At 38.6% G+C, this 25148-nt stretch overlaps 1 protein-coding gene across 9 annotated transcripts in view; it reads left to right on the top strand.

The window, feature by feature from the left end:
* Positions 1-25148, top strand: part of LOC145991146 (uncharacterized) — a 150591-nt gene that overhangs the window by 53929 nt on the left and 71514 nt on the right. Inside the window, exon 1 of one of the 9 annotated variants that reach the window (XM_083126945.1) lies at positions 13577-13767. The exons of 4 other annotated variants lie outside the window; for them this stretch is intronic. The gene's annotated coding sequence lies outside the window, so the exon portion shown is untranslated. Of the gene's footprint in view, positions 1-13576; positions 13935-18297; positions 18427-25148 lie in introns of those variants that run through there. 4 more of the 9 variants (XM_083126944.1, XM_083126947.1, XM_083126946.1 and 1 more) reach the window with 4 other exon arrangements.

The raw sequence follows: 25148 nt of genomic DNA, 5'->3' as shown, positions 1-25148 counted from the left end.
GCTGAAACGATCCATCACTTTTCCAAATCTTTTTCTTCATTCGTTTTGCACTAATGATAGGAATGTATGATTGACTGCCATCCACTACGTCTTCCTCACTGACGTCGAATTCTATACCATATATTAAACCTTCTCGTTGAATTAAGGATTGAGGTATGCGAGCCTTAATAGAAAGATGAGATTGAAATTCTTCGTTTTTAACAAAGTTATTCGACTCCTGAGCAGTGTTGAAATATACTCTTACCCTATTACGACCACCTTGGTCTATATATTTAACTGGAATTTCTGCTTTTCGAAATTTGTTACCTAGGCTCCCGCCTGCAAGTTTACCAACGTTTCTTCCTGTACCCTCTATCAGAACTATGAAAGGGCCATTACTGTTATAATCGTAGAAGTTCTGAGCCGAGATTCTTGCGTTCGAAGATTTAAGAGAATTATCCATAACTTCTTGATCTTCTTGATGGGTTATTGTCTGAGAAGTCTCTACTTCAATGTAGAATGCGGGTGAAATGTTAGGATTCATGTCATCACCAGTGTTTTCAGAATTGAAAGACGAGGTTGCATGAAGATCATTTAAGTCTTCCATTCTGATTATCAATGATAGGACCTTTACGGCCTATTATGTATACTATTTGACACTTGTATGGATTAGAAGTCACCTGTATCACTTGAATACTTGATCTTTATGTTTAATACACAGTACAATCACAATCACAATCACAATTTACATTTACACAATTTACAACATCACTTTACTATATACTATACTGGGACCAAATTTATGGGAAATGATTACTGGTGCAAAGAGTTAACCATAAAGGTGAAGCAATAAGTAAAAAAAGAAAGAGCATTGGGTTTAAAGTGAGACGTCATTTGCGGCAGCGTATCCCATACTACAAATTTGCCATTGTTTTACCTTACGTAATGAATCCTGTAACAACGCTGGATTTTTGTGTGGATTATTTTACTTCTATGAGTTTGCAATGCTTTCTGCATGCAGGTGGTTTTGTTTACAGAAGGTGTCAGGGTTTGTGATTTGAACTATAGTCACGGTACAGGAAAATTAGTTACTTCTTCAACAATATATTATGTTCCAGTTTAAAACCTTATATCACGATTATAAACATAGTGTGAAATATTATCTCCCACTTTTTTTAATGTCAAGTAAAAGGAGGGAATCTAATTGTTAACTTACATGTCAGGGAATATAATGTTGCAATATATGCTCAACGACTATCAATTTAATGGATTACTATGCTCTCAAATTCGTAATCTGGCTTAAGATTAGACTGCAGGGTCATTATCTCTTCATTATACAAACACACACACCTATTTTGCATGACAGGACTTTGATTACATGTACAGTGGGATCCATGAGTATTACCATGCAAATTGTCCATCACCATGTTCGTGCACTTTATTTGACCCAATAAGAGCTTCAAGAATTAAAAGAAAACTCAAAACAAGCTGTTGACAACTTCTTCACCAGCATACATAAAAATCCATTGCTTAAAAACACACAGGATATAAAAGAAACATTAATGAAAATAGTCATGGACAATTTGCATGGTAATACTAACATGTACAGTTAGAAGTAAATTGTCATTTTCAGACATTAATGAAACACACATATAAAATTTGCACCCTATCCTGAAAAATATCTTGCATCTTGTATTTCCCCTCGATTTTTACCATTACCTGGCTTTTCTACCGAAAAGGAATATAAATTATAGGAATTGTAGAACAAAAAATGCCAGAGGCCACTAACAATGGCAATATTCTCCTCATAGTACATGAGACCTACTGGTTCTTTTGCTTTTTGCTTTGGATTTCTTAATTAAAGTAAGCTGAATTCCCTAATATTCTCAATGGGTAAATCCCTTTGAATAGGCTTGAATTTGTGGGTTATGTAAATAAAGTTTAGTACTCTTAGCATCTAGGTGTTTTTAGTAGGTTAGGCTAGTTATGCTTGTTTCATTAGTACACTTTTACTCTTTGTAGGAAAACATTTTAATATGCAAAATAAAAATTAATTTCTAATTCCAGAATTAAAAATTAATTGACATTATGTACGTAAATTGTTTTTCTGTAGTTTAAAGGCTTGTTTTATACGAAATTCCATTCTTTCAAACACTTTGCACATCTTCCTGTATATAACATTTTCAGAAAATTATCTTGCATTCGGAACTTGGACTCTTAACATGTTACAAGGTAACCAAAAACGTTTTTGCCATTTTTGACGTCCCATTAATCATGTGCTCACAGAGAGGAAACGGAATGATGCACGTGCCTGCCAGGCGATTGGGAGTTAGTCTGACCATCGACTGTCAGTAATACAGGCACGTTGCACACACACACAGCAGTCATAGCTCGTCCATTGTCGAAGAGAAATGGAGGTATCGAAGCAGCTTGTTCGCGTGTGTTTGTTGTATGACTTTAAAGTGGGCCTGTCAGCTGCCGCATTTGCCAGGCATTTGGAGAGAATGCCATGAACGAACGCACTGCCAGGCATTGGTTCCAGAAATTCTGTTCGGGAGATGTGAGCCTTTCGAATGAACCTCGCAGTGGATGACCACATGTGTTGGATGACGAGGCCCTGAAAGCAGCCATCGAAGAGGACAGTGATCTGACGTGTGATGAACTTGCAGAAAGGTTCCATATTTCCGCTGAAACAGTCAGACTGCATCTGCATGGGATAGGGAAGTTATACAAGTTAAGCAAGTGGGTACCCCACACATTGTCGGCAGCCAACAAGGAACAACGAGTGACAGCCTGTTTGTCCTTGCTCACTCGGCACCTGAACACACCAATATTTGATCGCTTGCTCACTGGTGATGAAAAGTGGGTCCTCTATGACACTCCCAAGCTTACCAGACATTGGTTGTCGCCACGTGACCCTGTTCCTCACAGCTCAAGACCACCTCTGCACACACAAAAGGTTATGCTCTCTGTATGGTGGAATTGTCGGCAAGTGGTGCATTACGAGCTCCTTCCACCTGGTCAGACCATCACTGCTGACCTCTACTCTCAGCAGCTGCAAAGGGTGCACTGTGCATTGCGGCAGAAGGAGCCGCCATTGGTGAATCGCAAGGGTGTGCTGTTCCTGTATGACAATGCCAAGCCATGTGTGGCAAAGAGGACCCGGGAGACCCTTCAGCAACTTGGCTTGGGAGACACTGTGCCATCCACCATATTCACCGGACCTTGCACCAACAGATTACCACCTATTTCATTCCCTCGACAACCACCTCCGTGGGAGATCCTTCGCAAATGAGGGAGACCTGCGGAACGCACTCACGGACATCTTTGCATCCAAGCCCGCCGAGTTTTCTCACCATGGTATTGTGCAGCTGCAGGAACTTTGGCAAAAAGTGTTGGATGCTGATGGAGATTTCTTCGAAACCTAAAGGTACGTACCATCCACTGTATTGCTTCTTGTTTATCACTGCTCTAGAATGGCAAGAACTTTTTTGGTTACCTTGTATTAGATAGATTATCAGAACGCTGATAATTCCTTTCGAATCCACAATAGTCAAATGTTGAATAAAATATTTATCTATATTGCCTTTTTTCGTTGGTAATTTGACAAATAAAGGTAGAAATGCAGAACGGTAAAGATTGTATTTTATTTTTATCAATATTATTTACGTACTTTCTAATGTTATGTAAAAAAATGTTCTTGGATGTGAAGGTAATATTCTGAATGAATAAGAAAGAACAATTCAGTCAGAAATCTAAATACTGGTTTTTAAAGTTCGAGGTGTTAAATATTGTAAATTAAGTATTTCGTTAAGCACTGATGGGCTGTTGCTTTATTGAACAGCTAGGGCTTCCCCGATGATGAAGTGGTAGCGTCGCCACCTTGTAACCAAGGGGTACCCGGGTTCGATACCCGGTGGAGGCACATAGTGGTTCGGATCCTACTTTAAACTGTAGGTCCAGTCCCGATTAGCCTTACTGTGCATGAAGTGGACTTAAAACATCAACTCGATCAATTTATTGAACAGCTGCACATAGTGGCTATGAATTAATTTATGGTTGTAACAACTAAGATAAATCATGAAAAGGGATAATACTTGCATATGAAATTGTTTAACTGTAACTTACAACTATTTTTAAGGCAGAACATAGTTCGTTCATTGTTCTTTCAATTTTCCTTTAAAATGAATACAACTGATAACGTTTCATAGGAAACATAATTTTGAAAATAATATATGTATGTATGTTTTTTTTTTGTTTTTTTTTGTTATATATAGTCACTTTTCTGCCAGTTTTGGTAATCGTATCTATTAAGATGAGTGATAATGAGATGAAGTTGATGAAAAGACATTCACAAAGAATTTCAACGTCCACGCAGGGTCTCAAACTTGGGAACCTCGATAGCGAGTTCCAAAAGTAGACCACTCAACTCGTTTGGTTCTGAGCCAGCTGACTTGTGCGTGTATGTGTATCTACCTACAAACATACTCTGCTTTTTTTCCTAGTGATCGGAAGGCATACGCTATGCCGGCACAATTTTACATAGTGAGAAATTCATGTATTTTGTAACACAAAATGGGGTGCCCCCCTCACACACACACAGAGAGAGAGAGAGTGAGAGAGAGATCGATATATATATATACACACACACACACACACATATATATATATATACACACATGCAAAGTATGCTGCCGACGTCAACTTGTAATCAAGATGTGCCGGGTTTGATACCCGGTGCCATGGAGATACATAGTAGTTTGGATCACACTTTAACCTGTAGGCCCAGTCCAGTCTGTGCATAAAACAAACCTAAACTTCATACACACCCACTCAGGTATGGTACATTGTGTCATTGTCATATTTGTGAAACATCGAAGTTCCAGGTCCTTGTGTCACTTTACATATTTTTAACGAAAAATTTTGTGGGCACCATATGTTTAATTTTCACATATTTATTAACTTCATTTCTTCATCTTTGAAGAGATAACCGAGTTTTGACCATTACATTCAAACAAATTTAAAAAATTAGTTTCGTGATGCCCTACACTCCATAAGAACTAATGCTATTTGAAGTGCCAACCAAGGTTCTTCACCTACAAAAATTGCGGTCTCTAGTACTCGTATATGATGTCAAGTCATATATCCAGGTATTCTAGACATATATACAAGAGACCAGTAAACAATGTATTGGACCTAGGCATCAGTAAGGATGCCATAGTGACAGCATGAAAATCCAGTTGTAGTCTTGTGATGAAAATTATGTGTTGGAATAACTGTAGGCACCCCAGCTTTTTTATATCATAGTCTTAACTCTTATAAATGTGGGTATAAAATAATTTTGGCCAAATATGTTCGGAAAGGCATTTTATGAGCAAAATATCATCACAGACTTTGCAGTTCCGACAGGTATTTGGTATTTTTGTCAGTGGTGCTCAAGTAAGGCTTTGTAAACAAATCTCTTTATGGGTTGTAGGGCTTTGTCAGAAAAACCAATAACTGACGATGCAATTGAGGGGTGGGTGGCAGAAAATATTTCTGATGTAGATTCACCATTTGAGGATAGTAGCAACAAATGTGAGGCCAATAGTAATGATTATGATATCAGCAGTAGTAATGCAGGACAGCAACATCATAGTGGCAGAGAATCCACCAAAGATTCTGACAGTGAGTCTGCAGATGAATCATCTGGAAATTCATTAGTGAATGGAAATTTTAGGAAACTTGAATGTGTTACAATGATGCCTATCTTTACTTTGCAAAAGATACATTTGCTACTACTCCTTTCCTGAATTACAAAATATGGTATTAAAAGTTTTATTGCAAGATTGTGGAGTGTGAAATTCTTTAACATGTCTGAATTTGTAAGTACCCTATGCTCTTGAGAACACATTCTAGAGCATGCCACATGGGAAAATTCAGTTTTTTGGGCACCATCTTCAAAAATAGTTTGATTTTGTTCCCATGCAATACAGTTGCAATCTAGAGAGTTAATTTTCACCAAATGATTGTAAATTTACAAATGTACAGAAGTTACCATGTGTGATTATAAGCCAAATCATAGAGCCATTTAACTCATCAACTTACATTTTCTTCAAAATTGAAACATTTGTCCCAATAATAATTTTAAAAAAACCTGGAACACTAATCTGTCAAAAAGTTAGAATCCTACCTTCATTATTGCACTACCTCATTGCTGCTCTCAGTGGTTTGAATTTCTTGAAACTTTGCATTTGTCTTAAGAAGTGAGTCAACATGCTTGGAAACCTGTAATTTTATTAAGTTTTTTTTCTAGGGCTAAAACCAAACATTTCACAAACTAAGGGGTTGATTTGAAATTAATTTTTCACCATGAGCCACACTTACAAAATGGACGAGTTTTTTTTTAAAGTTAATTTATGCACGGATAGGCTGATCGGTACTGGACCTACAGCTTGAAGTGGAATCCAAACCACTATATGTTTCTACTGGGTACCAACCTGGGACCCCTTTGTGTAAATAATTCCTTGAGTAATAGCTTCATGTATTTATGTTAACAAGGCTGAATTCTGTAATGGAGAAATGTGGAGAAAGAAAACTGCAATTTTTAACTCCCCCCCCCCATTATAGCAAGTGAAGATGGTCAGTAAAAGTCTGTTTTTTTGTTGTTGTTTTTTTTTAAAAAAATCAGCAACGTCAGTATTTCGTTTCAGCGACTGCAAGTTGTGATTTTTTTATTTGTTATTCCATTGTGATTTCCTAGCGAGATTTTTTTTTAATTTGACTAAAGGCAAAACATATTTTTTACCATTTTTGCCACTTGTTGCAGTATTCGTCAATTTGTAGGTAATATATGTAAACATTATTATTTAATTATTTTAATATATTGGATTTTGTTTGCATAACACAACAACGTTGGTATTGGAATTCTTGTTACATTGCTTTATTTGTAAAAATCATCAATACTGGGGTGCATCGAGTATCTGAGCGCTGCTCGCTCAGCAAGATTGTCACTTGTATTTGGAATAAACACTTTCATTAGTATCTCAGGGTATGCGGCGGAATAGATATTTTGAGAACCACCAGGTTCTTACACTTTAGATTTACCACTGAATTCCAGTTTTATGGAAAACTTCCCCACGTGTTTCTCAAGTCATGTGGCAATTGATGAGACAGTGGTACTATACTATGGGTGACATACTTCAAGGCAACGCATAGAAGGAAAACCTGTGAGGTTTTATTACAAGATATTGTCAGCAACTGCAAGAAGTGGTTTCGCGGCGCCAGAAATTTTCGACCGGGTGGGCAGAAGCTCCATATTGATAAATTAGGGTGGGCAGTATAAATTTAAGACCATATATATGTGTGCATGTAATACGTAACCCCCTCTCTCTTACACTCCCGATTTTCTTCTTTTTTCCTTTCCTTTTCTTGTTTTCCTCCTTATTCTTTTCTAATCTATTCTCGCAACTTGTTCCATTTCTTTTCGCGTTGTCTCTTGATGGACACAATTATTTCAACGAAGTGTTTATCCATGCGCAGCCATACATTCACAGTCACATTCTTTTAATGCATGTTAATATAATAAAATGAATGTAAATTAGGTTTAAGCTTGTGTTGCATCACATTTTGCCCTTTGAGAACAAAACTAAGCACATACTTGATTTTATGTATTCGGCTACAGTGATAGAAAGTGCGATGGTAGACAATCGTGATGTTTCTCGTAATTTAAATGCATGTTTCTGTGCATAGTATTTTCATCGTATGAGTTTTTGACTGAAAGAGTTTTCTTACTCCTTGGGGGTCACATTTCGTAGCTTACAAGGTTTGTGCAACTGGCAAATCTATCTGAATGTTTTCAGTAGGAGCGATTGGGTGCCAACCAACATTTGAGGGGCAGGGGCAAGATACTTTATTTTGGTAGAAAAGGCTTAGCATAAGGAGATCATAGTGCGGGGGCAAAAAGTGGCAAAATGTGCCGGGGGAACTGCATCCCCCACCTCCCGCTTCCCCTAATCACCGCCAGTAAATGTTTGGATTAAAATGAACGTCTTATTAGGAATGATTTAAATCACAATTTAAACCCAATTCTTTGTTCATTGTCCATGAAGTATTCCTAGGCTAATGAAAGGCTATTTTGACAAAATATCACTCATAAGTAATAAGCAAGTAAGATTGAAAAATCTGCTCAGAATTGAAGAGATTATTATCTAAGTTGCTATTCGTTTTTAAATGTTACTCATGCGGGAGAAGGAATGCATGTATTATTACATGAACGTATTTTTTGAAGTAACAAAATTATTTAGGACACAAGGAATTCATCGGAGTTGAGGCACTGTACCAGGAATAATTCATCTATTTTTCATAGATGATTTGGGTTGTATGGCATGACCATTTCGAACACACTGGAATGTCAACCTCTGTCCTGTACAGCATACCCTGCTAGCTTTATTCTTGCAGGGCAACGAGTCCCTGGCGTCTGGAACCACAGTCGAACTAATAATTTATGAGGGTTTGTATCTTGAGTGACCGCGTGTGTTTGTTTTCGCCCCTTCGTCACTTTCATCTAATCACCATTGAACCATATCGTCGTCATTATCAGAATGACTTAAAATAAAACAAATCAACCACAACTTAATCTTTCATTAGTTCATACCTCTTAGAAAGTTGAGGTGGTAGTTTCAATTGCACAGCGTTTTATTAGTGGATCAAGGCAGGTAATTCTATGAAAAATGACGTTGCTTTCCGAAAGTCTCAAATATTTGTCTCAGGCAATCACCCCCTTAAAATGGACGCATCTTTTGTGGTGATAAAATGACACGTTTGGTGCGAGTTTTTTCTGTATATTTTTCCCCAATGGCATAACGCTGTCGCATTATAATGAAGAGGTCCTGTGTTCGACTCGCCCTCCTCTGGTAGAAGCACAATGCACACTGGTTCGGACTACATGTTAAGCTGTAGGTTTAGTACCGATTAGTCTATCTGAGCATAAAAGTGTGCTTAAAAACAAACTAACAAAATCGTCTTCTGTATACTTCGTGACATAACTTCTTTTTCTTTACTTCAGCTGCATCTACAGATTCTGTTGACATCTTTGGCTGATTAATGTGGCAAAATTTATGTGTCAAACGAGGATTTCTAAATAGGATAAGCCACTCATTAGCAATTGAATAATTCTGTAGCTTTTTCCATACACAACTGGTTTATCAAAATGTATTCACTTCAGTATTGTAGTGATTATTGTGATTCCTTCTTATTAGTAGAACGAATATAAAGATGATATTTCACATATCATATTTGTATTTGAAGATGACAGGTATATAAAAATTGTAATGAAATAAAGAAAGGGACACTTCTGGAATTTCAATGCAGAGCTAATTAAAACTATACTACGCTCCCTAGCATACTTAAACCCGAAGGTTTATGGCTGCAGCAACACAGGCCTTTCATCTGTCCCTATCCTGGGCAAGATCCATCCAATCTTTTCCATCCTTTACCAATTTCCTTTAGGTCCATCTCAACATTATCCCTCCATCTTCGTCTTGGCCTTCCTATAGGTCTATTACCATCAGGTTTCCCAACAAGAATCCTGTAAACTATTCTTTCCTCCGCCATTCGTGTCATATGACCTTCCCACCTAAGTCTTGTTGATTAAATTATTATAATAATAATTAAAAAGTCGAAATAATTTATTGTGTTGCTGGTGGAAGTAACGCTAAGATGCAGTGGCGATGCTACATAAAGGGCAACTAGGGCACTGCCCCACAACAATTTTAACATAAAAAGTTCATCTGAAGAGACGATCGGTATATACGCGTAAATATTTTTTTTTGTTGTTTTTTCCCTCAACCACTACGTTGCTGCAACCAGACTTACAGGGTATGCACCGTGTGCGAGGTTAATATATTTCTCCGTCCTGTTGGAGAGAGTTCAATCTCGGCTCTGCCCCGGAGACGTGACGTCACTGACTGATCCAAACATTTACAGCATCGGCAAGGGACGGTCCCCTCACAATGGAAAAGCTCAAAATTCGTAGCCGTCTCTGGGCAGGGAACGAGGTGCCCTGCCCATTCATGTTTGCCTCATTCACCGTTCAGTGTTTCCAACGCTTGGCAGGCAGTTCATTCGTTCTTCCAGCCTGCAGCAATAAGACAGAAAAAAAAATCCCTCGAATGCTTTTCTTCGCGCTTGTTCCGGCGACCTGAAAAGTTGACAACACTTTTTATTGCACAATCTAGTCCCTCGTATTTTTAAAAAGATCCTTCTTTCTTCCCATTGTAATACGGATTTGGATTTGAGTTAGTGTGTGAGTTTGCGTTGCGTTCCGTCTGTGCGTATTGGTCGCTTATGAAATAATTAGTTTTTCGCGATTTTATAGTTACTGTACGTGTTTATTTATTTGTGTAATTGTGTCTGTGTTCCAGCAACTTGACATGCAGAATATCTTCGTAAGTATAAACGAACTTTTTGGGGGTACATGGCCAATGTAAAATGTTGTAACTGAACTTAACGCTGCATCATCTTCCTAGTTAGTCATTGATATTAGTGGATACCAGTGGCGGCTGGCCAAGTGCAACAAGTGCAGATGTTTTCACCTAATTTTCAAATTAATATTGACATTTTTCATTTGCTTATTAAATTAAACTATTTCCCAGCAGAACGCACATGATAATACTCAAATAACACGCCGCTCGGCGCTACGCACGTATTGAGTTCGTCCCAACCCAAGAGCAAACACCGCTAGGTTGCGGAAGACTTAGCCGGTTGTCATGGCAACGGTGACGTCACCTAGCGTTGGCCTTGAACATGGTGTCGCCCTCTACGTGAATCAGTTCTCTCGTCGGAGAAAACATCGCATCCAGTGCTTGTGGCAAAATCTTCGCGTTCTCGCGAGATCTTGTTCCGCGTGTGTGTTTCGCGTTTCCTATCGTGTGTTGTGTTCATGTGTTGAGCTGTGGTTTCTACAATGAACCCAGTAAATGACTTAGTGTGTAATTTGTTGCAGACACCATTTTCCAGATGGACGGATGAAGACAAAAAAGGCGTTTTAAATTGGGGGGGGGGGGGCACTGGCACTTACTATTTGTTTTCATTGCCTATAAATATACTTCTTCACCTGTTATTTTAGGCACGAGCCGCTACTGGCTTACAGCACCAAGATCTCACTCCAATAATCTCTACACAGTTTCAGTTATAACTTCTCGCCAAGTTACATAGTGTGGTCTGTTATTATATTTTTACCACTTCCGAAGTACCTATTTTTTTTTTTTTAATTATGTGGTACTTTTCAAAGCAATCTTTCCCAGTGAAGGTCTGGAGGTGCAGTCCTCAAGTTCACCCTAAATTCTGATCTAATCTTGATCATACCCTGCATAATTTTGAGCCTCCTAAGCCTACTAGCTGCTTCTAATCATAGAAGTATTAATTTGATCACAGTTTTTTTGTTTTGTTTCAATAGCTCTAGTAATTATTTTCACTTTCTAATGAGAAAATTGGCTTTTTATGGGTTGATAATATGTGAACATTTCTAGCCTAGATAATATTCACAACTAAAATATACACGTTATGATCACCAGAATGATGATGAGGTGGCCGCGGTGGCTCAGTCGGTAACGCGGCTAACTACCATGCTAAAGGTCCGGGTTCGATCCCCGGCCGGTTCAAATCCGGGAACTTTTCTAACGTTGGAAGCGGCCCCGGCGCCCACCCAGCGTCGAATAACATTGGGTACCTGGGGGAAACCCTGGAGGGTAAAGGCGGTCAGGGGCGTGATGCTGATCACATCATCCCCACTCACGACCGGATCAAGAAAGTGTGGGGCGTTACCCCCACACCCCCTATACGCCTTCATGGCGTGGTGCTATGCACAGGGGAGCACTTTACCTTTTTTTATGATCACCAGAATATATTTATTTATTGAGTCGTTCACATATCCCCAAGTATAGTACTTATTGAATTTGATTGGGTGGGCAATCGGGTGGGCACAGGATTTTTTGGGTGGGCGCTTGCCCACCCGTGCCCACCCCTGTCGCCGTCCCTGGGTTTCAACCTTATCAAGGTGTAAAATTATCACTAATGGGACTCCAAGGTGAGATAGATTTGGGATAAGCTGTAATGTTGGAAATGGAATTGTGCTTGCCAAAGGAACTAGGTCTATACATCCTATATTTTGACAAGTATTTCACTTAAAAATTCCTTTACTAACAACACTTCCTGGATGTGGTACAGGTGCAACAGGAACTATTCGAGGAAATAGAAAAGAGAATTGCCCCATACAAAGTGCAGAATCAAAAAAAATCGGGTCTGGGTCATTCTGAACAACCACAATCAGCAATATTTTCGTTGTTAGATGGTATGACAATAACAGTAACTGTTGGATCAAACTGGCATGGAATTATTCCTGTTACAAAAGTTTGACAGGAGCAGTTGATGGAAAGAGGTACAAAATCCAAGTGGAATTTCCTTCATAGTACAGAAATACATCATGTAATGTGGATCATTTCAATTAACATGTGCAATTCATAATAGTTGGTCTTCTGGGTAAGAAGTGGTGGCTTCCTCTTTTTGCATTTGGATTGGATGTAATGTAAAAAGCCAATATGTATGGTTATTTTTAAAAAGGGAGAAATGATAGGTATAGCTACTGTGACTTTACAAGAAATATAGTACAGAGATTACTTTGGGCTATGTGAAGAACTGTCAGAGTGAAGTGTCTTGCTGGGTTCCATCTGAAGCACGGCTTGGTGTACAAGTTGAGGAACTTATTTATGTTGACTGCAGTCAGAGGAGATCGATGTAGCTACCGCCATAAACCCACTAGCATTATATGTCTCAAGTGTAACATTAGTTTACTAGTAAAATGTTGATACAAGTTCCACACCTGATAAGTATGGTATGGAAAATTTGATTTAGTCTCGCATGATATAATTACAGTGGAAACCAGATTTTAGATTTTTCCCCATTATAAATTCAAACTTGATAACAAAATCTTGTAAGATTTACCTGAATTTTAAATTTTACTGCATATCAGCTTTGTCCCATGAGAAACGAGAAATCGAGGTTCCACTGCACTCCGTTTATTTCTTATGGAAACAAGGTTAAGAAATTATATTTTTGTCTACATAAAAAAAAAAATAGTATGATCGACAAAAAATATTTTATAAACATAGCAATAATGCCCATTGTCCAGTATCACCAATAAGTCATATTAACGGAAATATTTTTCAATTAAAAAAAATAATATCTGTCAGTCACATCATTATATAGACGAAAATATAAAGTTGCAACAAACCTACATATGGGGCGGGAAAAATTCGCAAGTCGGAACTTTTCTAACGTTGGAAGCGGCCCCGGGGCCCACCCAGCGTCGAATATCAAGAGTACATGGGGGGGGGGGGTGTAAGGGCGGTCAGGGTCGTGATGCTGATCACTTCACTCACGACCGGATCAAGAAAGTGTGGGGCGTTACCCCCACTCCCCCTATACGCCTTCATGGCGTGGTGCTAAGCACAGAGGAGCACTCGACCTTTACCTTCAGGATCCCGAAATGTTGGGAAGTCACGTTCGGGATCCCGCACACCCCTATTCTTTTGTTTTGATCTGCGGTCGAGGACACTTAGTTACAGAGTGAACACTCATTCAGGATGTAAAGAGGGAGGGATACGTGTATATTTCCTGTACTGTAGAACCAAAACGGATTTATTTTATTGAAGAGAGATTGTTTTTTATTCGGGGAGAAACTTTCAAATGTACTCACATGTGTGAATAACTTCTTTTTTTTTTTTTTGGAATTGTGGAGACAGTAAAGAAGTAAGTCAAGTGTAGAAATTGAAACGTATCGAGTGGAGGGATTAAGAAGTGACATTGGAAGAAAAATATTGAACTGTTTGTTCACCAATAGTGAGTAGTATTGGCATGCATCTCAGAATAGAGTAATAATAATATTAATAGGAAGGAAGAAAACAGGTCTATCTTTTGTATGTTAGATGATATTTGTTAGTTGCATGCGAGTTTATTTTCAAGTCCGCTCTATGCACAAAAAGGCTAATCGGAATTGAACCTATAGTTTCAAATGCGATTCGAAGTAGTGAATCATAGTGCCTGTAAATTTCAGCTGGTTAAGTTTGTTTTTGGCTTCACAAAGAAGTAGAAGGATTAGATGAATGCCATGACATTGAAACCAATTTAGTGTAACCTAACCTGTGTAAGCTACTCACAGTAGCATTTTGACACAAACTTCGGAGCGAATTGACAATATAGAGAAAGTCACCAATTTTGTTAAGTTTCGGTATACTAACTAATTTTGGCCTCCGAATCACAAATCTGTTGTAAAAAACCGGGGGTCACGTCTGGAAATTTAAAAAAAAGCTGATTTTTTTTTTATATATATAGGTGTATATGTGTAGTTTTAGGAACGAAAATGTAATCGGTACTATTATCGTATGAGGGAAACACCTACGAATCATATATTTCGGATTTCTTTACATTGCTAACGTGTTATTTTCGAATGTGGAACATTTCCTAAAGTGAAATAATGCATATCAATTTCTTAGGTTTACGAGTACTTACTGTTACTTGTTGTTTCGAATCTGTAACACATTATGGCCGTTATAGCGTACTGGTTTAGGGGGCGTTCTGAGAGTGTTTTGTCGATTTATGCAGTGTTGCAACCTCGTTCACCGGAAAATATCTACTCTCATGCCCGGATTTGAAATTATGCTAATGCGTCACAAACCATTGACGTTAGCCTCACAAACCATTGACGTTAGCCCCACAAACCATTCACGTTAGCCCCAAAAACCATTTTCTGTAAGGTTAGGTTAGGTTGTTGGGTTAGGCAAGCAGAGTAAAAAAAAAATACTCGACACGTCATGTTCTAGTGAAAACACGGCGAGGCTGAAACACTGGCTACGGGTTGCATCATCTTAACACACGGAACATTGCACTCTCGTGCAGAAAGCAAATGGCGGGAGCAGAAACAGCGTGTCGGACAGAGATTTTCACAGAAAACAACATGCATTCACATTAAAATGGATCAAATCTACATTCAGGAACTTCCACAACGCTAAAGAAAATGATTTCGGTAAGTACTTTCTCCTGTAAATTTGAAGGAATCCGTTTCCCTCATACGATAATGTTACCATGTAATCTATCATTGTTTCCAACGACGCCTTTGTTTTACAAGAAAATTAGGTACTACTATACTATACTGGAGACACCTATCAATGATTTATTTCACAATTTTTTACATTGCTAACGTACTATTCTGCATTGCGGAACATTTCTTTAGGTGAAATAATGAATTTCTAACGATAATAATGTCTTTTTTTTTACATTAACGAGTACTTACTGTACCTTATTTCCCACAAACCATCCACGGGTAGCCCCAAAAAACATTGACGTTAGTCCAAAAATTCACGATAGCCCCACGAACCATCACGGGGATGACGTATGCCTACTAGGTTAGGTTCCATTAGCACTCCTTTCGTTCAATTTAACATATACGGACAACATCTGGTTTTCTCAATGAAAGAAAATACACTGAATTCTTTTAATTTTAACCTTCCACGTCCTGCATTCGGTATGACTTGAGTTGACCGGACCCCTGTCTGATTTTCTTTATATTTCACATACTAAGTGAGGCCTCCTAATCACGAATCTGAAGTTAAAATTTGTCGGTCACGTCTAGAAATTGTGAACCATTGATGCTAGCCTCACGAACCATTGGTGTTAGCCCCACAAACCATTGGCACGTGGTTAGGTAAGGCAAACATTGTTAATATTTGGTGTCGTGTTAGTATCAGGATCTAGAAATTGGAAATAACTGTGAACCATTGACGCTAGCCCCACGACCATTGGCACGTGGTTAGGTTAGTTTGGTTAGGTTGGGCAAACATAGTTAAAACTTGGTGTCGTTGTAGTATCAGGAATATATATATTTGGTTGTGAAACAACAAAATTCGCGAAAATCGACAGTTTCCATTCAGAAAACTAACGCCTTATTTTCACTTATTTTGCAATTTCTAGACGTTTCCGACAAATTTGATCTTCAGATTCGTGATTAGGTGGCCTCAATTAGTGAGTATGACATATATGAAGAAAATCGGAGAGGGGTCCGGTCATCTCAAGTCGTTCCCTGCATTCCACTTCTTTCTTCAAGATTCCATGTTGAATTACAAATTCCACAGCATCTTCCACACCCGGCAACAACTTCACGACAAATCCTCGACACGTCATCTTGTAAAAGCAGCAATAGCGCGTATTGTGCTCTCATGCAGAAAGCAAATGGCAGCAGCAGCAATAGTGCGTCCATTAAAATGGATCAAAACTACATTCCCGAACTTCAACAACGCTACAGAAAATGATTTGCGTAAGTACTTTCTTCTGTAAATTTGAAGAAATACATCTCCTGTATAGTAAAGTGTTACTGAAAGTTATTTATGATGTTCAATTTTAGTACGAACCCTATTTTTTCGATGAATTTAGGTGTGAAATGAGTGCTAATGGAACCTAACCTGGCAGGCCTAACCTAACCTCGTGTGAATGGTTCATGAGGCTAACCGTGGATGGTTTTTGGGGCTAACGAACAATATTTCATCTGAATGTACAATTTCCAGACGTGACCCCCGGTTTTTTACAACAGATTTGTGATTAGGAGGCCAAAATTAGTTAGTATACCGAAAATTAACAAAATTACAGACTTTCTCTATATTGTCAATTCTTAACTACCCAAACTTCCAAATGCTGCATACATAACTTCGGAGCGAATTTACAATACCGGAAGTATCTCCAATTTGTTGAAATTCGGCATACTCACTAATTTTGGCCTCCTAATCACGAATCTGCAGTTTGGCGGTCACGTCTAGAAATTGCGGTAAAATTTTTGTTTCTGCAGTACGTATTTCTTCAATTTTACAGGAGAAAGTACTTACCGAAATGAGTTTATTTATACTTTAGGAAGGTCTTGGAAGTGTGTTTTATCCTCGCTGAAATTTTTTTGCAGGTAAATCATGTAATTTTCGACATTAATTTCATTCCGATGCATGAAAGCTGTTCCCTTGATGTCCGTCTACTATGTGAACCAAATTTTTGTGTGTGTTTCATGATGTAACAACCGGTTAGTGTTTCAAAATACGTGGTTTTGTAACTGTTTAACAGTTGTAAAACGTAAATAAATGTGCTTTACTGTTCATCATATCTGATTACGAATCTGCGACAACATGACGTGCACAGGATGCGTGGTGAAATTGCACGGCGTTGAAGATCCAGTAGAATTTGTAATTCACCATGAAATTGTGAAGGAATTGGAATGTCCAAAAACCCAGATTATGTGTTATATTGAAATAAATTATCTTCAATTTTTCTAATTTTAAAAAAACAATTTTAACCATGTTTGCCTAAATTAACAGAACCTAACCTAACCTTGCCATGCATGGTTCGTGGGGCTATTTATGAATGCTTCACGGAGCTATCCGTGCATGTTTCGTAATTTTTTTTTCTAATTTTAAAAAACAAATTTAACTATGTTTGCCTAACCTAACCTTGCCGTGCATGGTTTGTTGGGCTATTTATCAATCGTTTGTGGGGCTATCCGTGCATGGTTCGTGTGTTTTTCGAACCTGGAAAGAAATACACGAAAGTAGGTATTTTTCTATGAAGAAGGTTGCAACACTGCATAAACACGGATCATGGACAACGTTAGTCAAGATTTCTCTGCCATAATTATCGCGTATGACGCAAGCAAAGCGAACAATAGAAAATTACTCGATATGTCTAAAATTGAGATTATTTGCGTGGAAAAACAAAATGCCACCCACCTTCAAGAATGCTTAGGAATGCAGAATACGTAAGTATCAATGTGAAAAATACGAAAATAGGGGAATTATAGACGTTTGGTGGTTACTGAAATTTTACCGAAATTGCAAAATAAGAATAAATAAGTGGATCCGTCAACGGAGTAAACACCCTTGGTTTATGAAGAAAACAACTATTTTTTGCAATGGTTAGCATTTCAATAGTATGTTTATGATGACCCTTAATTTTTACTATGCTTGCCTAGCCTTACCGTCAATGGTTTGTGGGGCAAACATTTTTTCCACCTTATGCAAGATGCCATTTTCTCAAATGCAAATAAACACTCCATGCAATGGGTAGCAAACTTCACTTGTTCATATCATCAAACATGGCTACCATAATAGTGTATCGACAATCATTGCATTAATATGTTCACGTAATTTCGCAATTTCTGGAAGTGACTGCCAATTTTGAACTGCAGATTCTTGATTACGAGGCCGAAATTAGTGAGTATGCATAATTTCAAAGCAATCGGAGATCCTTCCGGTATTGTAAATTTATACCATAACTTTTGTTCCACAACACCCAATGACTTGTCTACATAGTTAAATGTACATACTAAGAGTGATAATGAATACCTACTGCAGCGGCAGATCTAGACATTCTTTCTGAGAGGTACAGTATACCCTGTAATCATGTATAATTATGTATTGTTTGTGTGCATGCATGAGTTGGTTGCAACATGTCCACACCCCTGTGAGGTTGCCATACATCAACAATATATAAACTTTCAGAGGGTGTATAGAACATTAAGAAGAGCAAGAATGATCAATGACGTTTAGCTCATTTTTACATTCCTGTTGTTGTAGTAGTAACCTTGTTGCCTTTTAATCAAAGGGTCCCAGGTTTGATACTCAGTGAAATAGCATTGCACTGTAAACTTCAAATTCTGATTAAGCTGTCTGAACATAAGGGGAACTTAAAGAGTTTTTGTAAATTTTGAATTTTGTTGTGCTTATTTGGATGCTACGAATCCTCATAAAACAACATTTTCAAACTTGTATCTATGCAACTGCATGACAAATATTCATGATATGACACTTACTATTTATTGTGGACAGTGACAAAATTTGTATTTCAATATGGGATAGACTAGGCATACTGTGATGTGTAAATATCCCTTATAAATTTTGTGAATTTTATCCTTTAATGAAATGCATCAAATATGATAAGTAACGTGTGTGTAGTGATAAATGCATCATCTGAAGGAAAATGGTTCTTCAAAGACTAGGACTTCACCCTGACAGTGCCTTTGCTAATGATATTATTTCCACAGCACAGTATCGGTTTTAGAATGTTATATGTCATAATGTCAGTAATAATAGAGTCCAGTTTATATCCAGCAGAACAAAATAAAAAGCAGTGGCAACCATGAAACTCTCCATGGAATTGCATACTTTTAGGATAGAAGATGTGAATTTTTTGATGGCTCGTTGGATTGAAAAAAGAGCTCAATGAGAAAACCATTCTGAAGTAAAGTTGTTTACTTGAATGTCCTTTACACACTGAAAATTGTTGGTGATGTATGTCAACACTGTGATTTTTTGTTCAAGCCAATGACAAGTAGCAGAAAGTTGCAGTAAAATAATTCGACACAATCAATTTTTAAAAAAGAAATTCCAAAAATTTCTTGCTACTCGTGTACTGAGTGGGTTCTCCTACTAGTGTACATCATGGTTTTTCTGCATGAGTTACAGAAAGGCCCTGATATTTAGGAAGGAAGATGTTCTGTAGACTTCTGCCCCGTGGCCTCGCAGATTTCACAGTGCAAGGTGCAAGGATGGATGTAGGTGGCGGTTAAAGGAAGTCTCTCAAATATTTGATTTCATTCTGTAATGCAAAAAGCATTCAAAATTCTCCTCTATAAAACTAATTCATAATTGGGAAAAGAGAGATGCGGTAGTATATAAATACGGAAAAACTAGTACGTGGATGGTGGCCACTGAAATTAATCGAAAAAGAAAAAAACAGCTTCGCGGATAAAAGTGAGTACTAGTTTCTCCGTATTTATAAAACTAATATGAAAATTAATATTTTTACAATAATTGATATTGTAATAGAATAGATTGTACACTCAAAATCGAATGAAACGCTCCCCCTTACGGTTATGCAACCCGGAATTTTATATCATCTAGTTTCGCCAGGAATATCAGCTCGCGAGAAGCGTAGTGTTTCCAACTCTTGAATCTAGCCACAGATTCACGCGACCGGGTGGAGATCTTGCTTTCCTCTTGATTTGATTTTAACGGACAAGAAGTTTATTTTGAGAATGTCTCTGGTAATAATAACAAGTGTTATTAACATTTATGCTTGAGTTTTTTATTATTCTTTTACCACTTCCGAACGAATATGTGAAGATTTTTTTTTTCATTTTGCAATAACGCTTTCGGCATTTTTCCTTCAGAGTTATTCTTTTTGTTTTTAAATTTTTGGCGACATCTGATTTGGAAAAAGTTCCACGAAGTTTGTTTTAAGTGTAAATGCATCTGGACATACAGTGTAGAGTGGGATTCGAACAACAAATATGAGCTTCCGTCGCGAATCGAACCAGCGCTCCTTTCATTATGTTTTCTTTCCACGTTTATTAAAATTTGCTTCCTTCAGTCTACTTCCGATTGTCGTATATTTCAATTCGTATTCCCGTTTTTTTTTTTCATTTGCATTGTTCGAGCAGTGATAACTTTCTCTCTTAATCTGTTTATTCGAATACTTTTATACTTATTTTTTTTTTCCTTTTCTCGATTTTCCCTTCGCACTCATTACAGATTTTGGTATCGCGCTTTTCCATATTTTCAGTAATTTAATTCTTTGACTATTTTTAATTTGCCCTTAGTCCGAATCAAGAAAATATGTTGGGAAATGTTTCCCGTGTAAATCTTATTGTATAGTGGTGTAAAATTGATGCCAGCTTTTTCTTGCGATAAGGGTTTTGAAAGTGCAAGGGTCTCATTTATTAACCATGGTGGGAAGGGGAGGGGGCGGAGGGGTGCCAGAAACCTTCCAGTCGGAATATGCCTGAAACGAAAAGTATAGATCGACCAAAACAAAAAAAATCCTTGGGACGAAAAGTACCCGCGCAGATCTCCCTTCTTCCCTTCAGTTCGGGCCATAAGGAAGCATGGTCCACTCTCCCCCGCCCCTCCTCGCGGGAGTACGGTGCACAGGAGTCGTGGGTCTGCGCAGGTTGTTTTGCTTGTGGTTCCACTCTTCCATCAGCAGGTGCGTGCTGAGAAGGCTATGGTATCTGCGAGTGAGGGGGAGGGTTTGACGAGCAACACTGCCACAGCGAGTCGCTGTAAATGATTTCATTGTCTGTGCTGGGTGAAACCGGTTCTTGGTGCTCCTACACTTTTCCGATACATTTCTGCCAGCCTTTCTAGCGAAGCGAGGTCATATGTTCCAGATTCGAACTCTGGTCAGGCATGAATGTATCACTGAGTTTGTCCTGCCACAATTTTATAAATTGATAATTCATCCGTATTATCGCGATTAACTCAAGAGGCAGAAGAGTGATGTAAAATAACCGAAATAGAAATTGATGCATTTGTGCCTGGTGCTAGTGTAACGACGAAGTTAACTCTTTATAAATGATGCAATAGGTAGCCCTTGTGCTCAAATACACTTATACCTTGCCACAAAAAAAATCTAACTTATCGCTGATCTCTTACTACATTTGGAATACAGCCAAGAGCGATGTAAAGCAATGCAATTACATTGTGAATGTTTCACATCCTATAGTCTTTCTTTTTCTCGTAGCGGGGGCGGGGGTTCATTCATTACAAATATCTAGGAATGGATTAACAGCAATCCGTGATATATTTAAATATCATAACATGCTGCGTAGCCGGGGTTCTTGGGTCCTAGCCTCTGATAATGAGTTTTTCTTTTTCGTTGTTTCTTCAATCTTCATCAATTTCCCTGAAGCATCATTCATCCTCTGTCGCCATTGGCTATATGTAAAAATTGACATAAAATTAGTAAATTTTGAAAAGAAAACACAAGCTCATAGCTCGCCAAACATGCACATTTCTGTATTTTATGCTTTCAGTGCTATCATTATTCTTGGCAGGCAATGGAATTGAAGCAACTCTCACAACTAACGTAAACTACATATCACTCAGGCATGACAATTCTCGCGGGCAAAGTGGATTTCTTTGGCACATGGTAGCGCAATAACTATCTTCTGGCCTAGATTTAAATCCGTACTTTTTATTCCAGTTGAGTGATTGACTCACAATTTTGCCATTGAAGGTTTGGGTTGTATTTGGGTTATACGTATTGTGTTTTTGGTGCGCTAGGAAAAAGCAATCCCAAAGGTTCGCACTGAACAGAAAATTGTGTGCTTTTCCTCTCTCTCTCTCTCTCTCTCTCTCTCTCTCTCTCTTCCAACTCCGTCCCTCTCTCACCCCAAGTCCCCACTATTTAGGTAAACTGTTGTCAGAAACATATTTTCCGAAGAATATCCACATTGAAAATAATATTCCCCAATTGTTTTGATAGGGCATTTCTATTGCTCCGAACGAATTATCTCCGTAAGAGGACTAGGGCCTCCCCTATGGCGCAATCGTAGAGTCGTCACCTTTAATCAAGGGGTCCCGGGTTCGATACCCGGTGGAGGAACATAGTGGTTCGGAACCCACTATAAACTGTAGGTCCAGTCCCAATTAGCCTTTCTGTGCATAAAGTGGACTTAAAAAAACAACAATTCAATTCAATTCAATTGAATTATCTTATCAATATTTTTAAATCTGCATGCACCTGCTAAATTTAATAGATTATACATTTATATTCATTGCGGGCAGAAATGTGCGAGAAAGCAATGCATTTTTTTCAGGGAATGCATGAGTCAATAATAATGTATATTTTACGGTATATACTTTTTTATATTGCATTGATTCAATAGTATCCTTATTTCCTAAAGCAAGTGTGAGTTTCTTTGCACACACCACGCAGGCCCTGCTTGACGTAAATCTCAGATGCAGTAACTTCACGGTTGCCTTTTGCCACCACGCTTTGGCTTTAATTCGAGCCCCGGTGGGTGCTTCGTTCGAGATCCTGCAGCAGTTTTACTCGTATCTATGCCTTGAGCATGCCACTTGCAACGGAACCAATAAAATGAAACTTTCTGCACCGGAATGGGCGTGAAACTCTACATGCACCAATGATAAGGTGTTTTCAAGAGGTATGTGCCACGTGCAGCATGTCCCTTCGGTCCGAATGTTCCTTTACGATATCATTTCATCATGCCTTACTTTCGGAATTTACAAGAGAGAAGATAGTCCGCATGTTCTTGTGCGGCGGATCTGCTGCACTACAGATTGCTACGACCCTTGGTGTGGACGATTCATGCGTCAGGCGTTGGATTCGGTGTTACGAGGAAGAAGGTGACCAAGGAATGAAGTGAAGACCCAACAAAGGCCGGCCGTGGAAGGCAACCAGGGAAGAAGATGCAGGCATCATTGAGATGAGCGAGGGCAATCCTTTCATGGCTACAACGAAGATTCGCCAAGAGTTGAAACTGGAGTGCGATGCTGCAACAGTTCGGCACCGTCGAGCGGCAAAGAATGAAGCAATGACGCATTTCCATCACGAAGCACGGATCAGTTTTCTTTACAATATTTACCAGCTCCTCAAGAATTTTGGCAGAACGTAATTTTGAGCGACAAAAAAGTATTTTCGTCTGACGAAAATGGTCAGGTTTATGTTTGGAGGCGCAACAACACTCGCTACGGCCCCGAGAACATTTCTACCCATGCTAGGAGCGGCAGGATATCCATGGCGGTGTGGGGATGGATCAGTTCGTCTGGAGTAGGTGGATTGGTGGAAGTGTCCTCGAGAATGAATTCGCAGGAATACATCGCAGTGCTGGAAAACCACACGCTTCCCAGCGTGCGAGAGAGACACCTTGAAGATGAGATTTCGCACGTGACTTTCGATCAAGACAACAGCAGCGTCCATACATCGAAAGCGAACACCACCTGGTTTAATCAGCACCCAGGAATTTCAAGAGTAGATTGGCCAGCGAAGTCTCCCAATCGAAAACATTTTCACGTGTTTGATGTTTGGGAGAGTTTAAGGAGAAGACCAAACATCTGCTCGTGGAATCATTGCCTCGTCGACTATATGCAGTGCTTGAATCCAACGGCGGGTGGACACAGTATTGAAATCCCGCACGGTTTAACCGATGTTCTTTGCTACATCCCAGAACAAAACTAATTACACACATCTCCATATGCAACTTATGTTTCCAATTATTTTTTATTGATACCTTGGTGCTCATGGTTACTTTTTCACACACCTCCACCATTATATTATATTCTATAATATTAATATTCACATTATTGACAGATATGATTCACATAAAATTCAAATGCGCAGCACACATGCACCCATCCCTAACACTTAACTATTAGTTACATTACACCTATCACGTTGTCACAGTTCTAAATCAGTGGTGCCCAGGGGGAGGGGCATTATGGCGCAGACTGTGATGGAAATTTGACTGAGTAAACAGGGAACAAGTTTAATTACGTTATCAATTAGCCATTCCTGTTATACAAATAGTAATTTGTAGATTGTCAGGGGAATTGTTACGGGTAATAAGTAATATTGGTGGGGGGCGATATACAACTCTTACATATTAGGCCTTAGATTGATAGGGAAATTATGGTGGGCGATTAATGAAGTTAGTGGGATTTTCAGGTAGCTGGATTGATAATTATTTTGGGGGCAGGGAATCCCAACTCTTGTGTATTACTATTACGTCTTAGATTGCTTTTTTGGAGGGAGCAATATCAACAGGAAGTCTAAAATTGGCTTGAAATTTGGTTGGGAAGATTGAGTATTAAATTTGAGGTGGAGGAGAGGTGAATAAAGTTTTGATAAAGTGTTATGTCTTAGATTGTGAAGGGACTCGAACCCGGAACATTCGGTGTCTGGATCGTTAGTCCATCACTAACTGCGCTTGGCCGCAGAGAAGGTTCTCTTTGGTGGCCAAGCGCGTTAAATGGTCCACTTCCGATACCACGAAATTCCCGGGTTCGAGTCACGGCTTCAGTATTCAGTATTCAGGATGGTGTCAATCTAATCTAATCGTCACTCATCCTCATTAGCCGAAAGTGGCAGAAGAGCGACTTAAAATAACAAAGAGGTACAAAAACAACTTTAACCCTCTAGTAATTTCTGATCAATAGATGCGTATTAGCTTTGATTGTTGACTCTTTAATGATAAGCTTACGATTATTATTGTTAATATGGATTGCCATCCATCAACAGAAGGACGGACCAATCGATCATTTAATTCATGACGTTTTTTGGTATTTGTTGTCCCTTCGGAT

The sequence above is a fragment of the Lepisma saccharinum genome, chromosome 8, assembly GCF_977018435.1.
Source record: "Lepisma saccharinum chromosome 8, izLepSacc3.1, whole genome shotgun sequence".
In the NCBI taxonomy this organism is placed as follows: Eukaryota; Metazoa; Arthropoda; class Insecta; order Zygentoma; family Lepismatidae; genus Lepisma; species Lepisma saccharinum.
The sequence above is the reverse complement of the archived record's forward strand: the minus strand, read 5'-3'. Positions and strand labels throughout refer to the sequence as shown.